At 39.3% G+C, this 5,792-nt stretch overlaps 2 protein-coding genes across 2 annotated transcripts in view; one reads left to right on the forward strand and one right to left on the reverse strand.

The window, feature by feature from the left end:
* LOC101862815 overlaps nt 1-808 on the reverse strand; it is a gene marked incomplete in the record, with an annotated part of 18,339 nt that extends 17,531 nt beyond the window's left edge. The window contains 1 exon segment of the mRNA XM_005103584.3: nt 443-808.
* Nucleotides 809-5,060: 4,252 nt separating this feature from the next.
* The window catches only part of LOC100533546 (MBD2 protein), a 21,501-nt gene continuing 20,769 nt past the window's right edge, over nt 5,061-5,792 (forward strand). The window contains exon 1 of the mRNA XM_005103585.3: nt 5,061-5,167. The gene's annotated coding sequence lies outside the window, so the exon portion shown is untranslated. The remainder of the gene's footprint in view (nt 5,168-5,792) is intronic.

Below are 5,792 nucleotides of genomic sequence, written 5' to 3' on the forward strand. Positions count from 1 at the left end.
CACACACACACACACACACACACACACACACACACACACACACACACACACGCTTACAACACATGTTTTCCCCGACACCTGGTTGCTTATGGCGTTAATAGACAAAGGTACATTGGTGGAGGGCACAGCAAGAGTGAACAATTACATTTAAAAAATAATTTTCCATTTCTTGGACCAGCCGAGGGAGAACAAGACTACAGCTACTCAGTATAAGCAAGAAATAGTTTGAAGAACAGAAAATAAGCTTTTTTAGACGTTTAATAATAAATCGTAAACTCACTTACATAACAAGACTGACCAATTAATTGTTCTTGTATCAAATCAAACCCTCACAGTTGTAAAAGAATACAGATCCCGGTGCCAGAATGCATGCAGTGCGACAGTCTGTTACTGTTAGTCTGCGCGCTCAAAACGAAAAGAAAAACGATAATAGTATTCTTACCTCGTTGTCCGCGTATAAGTGGTTTGGTCTGGTCCTGCAGTACACACACCTTATCGTTTTAATAACAGTGTTAAAGCTCACAAGTTCGACGACAGTCCTACAGTATCTTTAAATGTCTGCACTGGTCAGCGTTGGCAAGTTGCAGACTATAAACAAGCAACTGAGAAATTGCTAAAAATAGTGTCCAATGGCCAACCGATTTATTTGTGTCGAAAAAATCCCACTCTATTTTTAGAGCCTTCGTATGTCAAAGATTCTCTAAGTCTAGCCTACCGTCTTTGCGTATGTTACATGTTGTGCATGCAGAGAATCTATGGGGTATATTAGATGTGTGTGTGTGTGTGTGTGTGTGTGTGTGTGTGTGTGTGTGTGTGTGTGTGTGTGTGTGCGCGCGCACGCGCTGGTGAGCATCTGTTGATTTGGTGAGTGCCTCGAGGTTGGCCTCTAAATTTATGATAATAATAAACAGTTCGTTCGTCAGTGTCTGAACAGAGAGAGTTTACAGTAATAGTATTACTGTAAACTCTCTGGTCTGACTTAGTCTATTCCCTAATGCATCAGCAGATCTGCGCGGGAGAATATATTATTATTATTTGTTGCTCATAAGCCTTTTAAAATTAATAAGGATTGAGATGACTTTGTGACTTCTGATTTGGCCAGTAACCAATTTATTATTAAATTCCGGCAAGAGTTTGCCATAGGTTTGGTCTTTTCCATTTAACTTATTATTGTGGATGTGCACAGCTTTGGTGTACAGCATCATTTCTAATTCGAGAAGCCTCATAATGTATTATTTGCTGCCCTCTGCGATAGCTGCTCTCCATCCTGGTCTGTATCAGGACCCGAATACAATTCGCCCTCCCCCCCCCCCCCCCCTTTCCAGTCCCTTTCCTCCGTTAAAGTGACGCCGGTCGTCATCTTGCAGATCAAATAGGGCGCTGCACAGTGGCGACCGACAGTGGCATTGTTTGTAAACTGTTCTGTATTTGTGTAATAGTGTGTATTTATGTATGTATTTATGCATGTATGTATTTATGTATGTACGTATTTATAATTATGTATTTATGTATGTATGTTTGCCATTGTAAAACAAAGTGCCCTTCTGGGACAAATAAAAGTGTAATTTATTATTTATTATTATTATTATTATTATTATTATTATTATTATTATTATTATTATTATTATTATTAGAATTCACGAAGAGTTAAATTGTGAATACGCTATATTATGATTAAAAGTGGAGTAAGCTAAGGTGCTGGTATGTTCTCGGACTCGTTGAAATTATCGTCGGCTAGATACAAGCTATATCAGACGAAATCCAAAAGTTTTGTCTGTTTTTTAATTGCAGTTTTTTTTTTAATAACGTGTTATCGGTTGCATATATATTATTATGTGTTCAATTAATATTTTGACGGGATTCAATTGTACATACCGTATTTTAAAAAAGAGAAATAAGGCCTCCGTTATACTCATATGTAGGTAAGTCGACGTTATTCATAATAAGCCTATCAACTTCCTGATGAACCTGCCGGCAAAGCAGCACCCAATAGCCCAATCAAGCTCACCCACCAATGATGATCGCCAGATGCAAGGAAAGCCTTCGCGACCAAGAGGAGATAGACTCCCAAAAAAAGCATGGGGCACAGGGGGGAAAAGTTTGCTCCGAGGAGTGATCAGGTGTGTCTTGTGTCTGAAACCAGCTCCTCATGGAGACAATTAATAATAGCAGGAAAACCCTGGGGTGGACGCTGGAAAGGAGAAATGAGCAGCTGTGGACATGTGCTGCCTGCTATGATTCTAGCTCTGGGTCCAAGTAATCCGAGTAATCCAAGTAAGCCTATCATTTTAATAAGAAAAAAAAATTAATAATTCAAGTTTGCTTTCTAGGCTTAGAACCTGTGACAGCTTGCCACTAATGATATAAACCTACGGAAAACAACTGTTTAAAAAGATAAACTAAATATAGAAGAAAACTCAGGTCTCAAAGTGAATGGAAAAAATACCAATTACGTCAGATGGGCTCGAAGAGGCCTAACTGATGACACCGTTTAAATTGCAGACTCAGAAACAAAGAATCTTCAATTATTGTTGTTTATGGACACTGCTGTTAAGGAGAGTGGACGAAAAGTGAGAGCAAGGATAGTGGAAATCGCGTGGCACAATGATTGCGCTAGCCTAGTAGAAGCCAGTATGTTAAAAAAGGCGATCAAAGAAGTCGCCACCGTACAAGGCATGCTGTTATCCGCGAGAGCACGACTTTAACCACTTACTGCCAGAGAAGGAGCATACATCGTGTTTAACAAGGCAGTGAACGAGTTAACCACGGCCTATACGTTCTCTGACCGTCTAGACCACGGCGCATCATAATTCATATCTGGCCGGTGAGCTTGGCCCGGCGGGCCTAGGGCGGATCGAATGATTTACGACTGATCTTCCGATACGCATGAACGATCAGTTTATATATATATGGGCTTTAATTCCACACCACAGTCGCTTGCAGTAAACAAAGATCGTGAATAGAGAATCTTTGGTATAAGTTTATTATTCTAACATTATTATTTTAGCTAGCTGTCCTTTTTTTTTTTAAATGTCTGATCCAACGATTTTAGATCTCCCTGGCTTGACTAATTTTTGACAGTTATAAGTTATAAAGACAATTTTCTGAAATTCAGGTGCAATCACTTTTTGATGTTAAAAGACATTATTAGCACGTCGCCCTTACGTAAGCTTTTAAGAGAAATTACACTGTATTGGAGCTACTCTCCTTCAAACCCGCGTACCAGTACATTTTTAATTGTACTTGTGTGTGTGTGTGTGTGTGTGTGTGTGTGTGTGTGTGTGTGTGTGTGTGTGTGTGTGTGTGTGTGTGTGTGTGTGTATCATATATATATATATATATATATATATATATATATATATATATATATATATATATATATATATATATATATATATTTCTTCGCCTTCCATAGATTATATATCAAAATATCATTCTACAAATTATTGTTCTCGTCATCGTTGGTACAACAGTGCTTATAACTGAGGTCTGTTCATGGATGAAAGATACTCACCAGGCATAATATCCTGACAAATTAAGCTATTTCAGTGTTAATAGTGTAACAACCGTCATAATAGGTCGGTTGCGTTTTACATTATAGTGTTAATAATCATAAAAATGGATCCCATAAAATACTCCTTGAGTTGAACTTGGTGCATTTCAACGCATTCAACGAGTGAAGGGTGAATAATGCAATCATGCATGTAATTTAATTATCAAACATGACCTAATGCCATTTTGTGAATCATTAATTATCATTTCGAAAAAAGATTAATTCATAATAATAAACTCTATGATCCGCTAGTGTATTTAAAAACGTAGGTCTATATGCAAGCTGCTGGAGGCCTATATTTTGTCATGGTGCAAAAGTATAATTTATTCAATAATAACCAAACCTGCATGCACTCGTATCTAGTTGCATATACTAGGCAGGTGAATAGAAAGAAGGTTGGAAAGGGGGGGGGGGGGGGGGGCGTTCAACAACCAAATTGATATTACAGTTCAGAAGCACGAATTATGGCCGGGTGTGAATTTGAATTATACACTTCGATGGCGCTATTCATATTATTTTCTGATTCTCGTCCCCTGCCCTGATTCGAAACGCTCCGGCCGCTACCATGCACACATCGACGTATCCATAGCAAGCATGAGCCAATATACTCGAATCTACACTGCTCTGCATGCAAGCGATTAGATCTAGACTCCAACGCTAAAGAAAAAAAAAAGTTAATCCAAGAGTATCTCTTAGTTTGAGTTAAGAGAAGCGCATCTACACAACCCTGGTAATAATTAATAGTGGTTAAAATACCCCCCCCCCCCAACAAACAACCAAAACAACAACAAAAAAACAGCAAATGTTATGCAGTCAGAAATAAAAGAATGAAGGTAATAAATATTCCGCGGCGGCACACTAAAACTCGATATTACACTTCCATCAATCGCGTTGTTTTTTTTTCTAGAGCACATGCTAGGCCTAGCACAAACACTTCTCTCGTATTTTCCCCCCTCTTACTTAAGGTATCAAATAAGCGCCCCCCCCCCCCCCCCCCCCCCCCCCAACGTTTATTATTAGAGTAGGGAGAAAACAATACAGTACATATAATTGTATTCACACGTTTACCAGCCCTATAAAAAGTAAAAGGGCGTCCGATGTTAACTGAGATCAAGGAGTGTCTTAAAAGTACTGGAAGTTTAGCATTGGGCAGGTCCTAGCCTTGGCCTCCTCAGTTCTGAGAAGGCCTAGAACAGGTCGCATGGAGTAGGCCAAGCGAGAAGGATCAAGTGTTGTTATTTTGTGTGTGTGGGGGGGGGGGATAGGTGCATAGGCCTACAGTAGGCTAATAAGGCCTACCGGTGAGTTAATAAAATTAAATCAGGTCTGAGATGTAAATCTAGATCTAGGCCAGGACTACTATAAAGATCACGTTTTTTTAGAGCCAAGGCCGAGACGCCCAGTTACTTTTAATCTCCTTGGAAGGTATAGATAATAATATAGTTATTCCAAGGTATAGATCTAGGCCAAGGCCTATCTGGCAGAAACGGCAGCCCTCTCTTCTCACAGCCTCACAGGCAACTTCCGGTTTGAAAATCGTAAATTATCGATGATGGTGTAAACAAAGCGGATTCCTCAATAATAAATATACGTATTTGGCAGTAAATTTTCAAGGTAAATGTACATGCTCTTTTCTGATTTTTTAAAAAAAGGAATGCATTCCGTTAAATAAATGTCGGTGTGGAGGACTTTTGTCTCGGATCTAGACTAGATCTAGATCTAGACTGTCCGTCGACGTCTGGCTGACACTCGCTGCAAGCGCAAGTGCTAGTCGCCTCACACACGCTGTGGTTGAACGAATTGGTTGTCTTGTCTTTCATTTTCACTTTAATTTTTAGACTTAGATTTAAGTTTGTTACTGTTTATGGTAAATTTTTACTTTCACTCTTGCACACAGATGCACTGCCTTGGAAGCCAAATTGCAGTATTTTTACTGTCGTCAGTAGAACAATGTTTGGTCACTGGTGATCTTGTAGTTCCGTTTGTTAAAGTTAAAGTCCATGATCCATTTGTTTACATCCAGAGAAGAAATCCAGAAGTCTGATGACCAAATAGGCAACACAAAGAACAGGAATGCAACCTAACTGCAAAGCATCAAATTATGGTAAAATTCAGGGGGGGCTGTTCTCATCTGGGGTGAGAATAGAAATCGAAGTGATTATTCGGACTCGAGTCCGAATATGAAAAAATGTTATTCGGACTCTGATTCTTGTCCAGCATGACATCACTTCCGACTTCC

The sequence above is a fragment of the Aplysia californica genome, unplaced genomic scaffold, assembly GCF_000002075.1.
Source record: "Aplysia californica isolate F4 #8 unplaced genomic scaffold, AplCal3.0 scaffold00380, whole genome shotgun sequence".
Taxonomy (NCBI): domain Eukaryota; kingdom Metazoa; phylum Mollusca; class Gastropoda; order Aplysiida; family Aplysiidae; genus Aplysia; species Aplysia californica.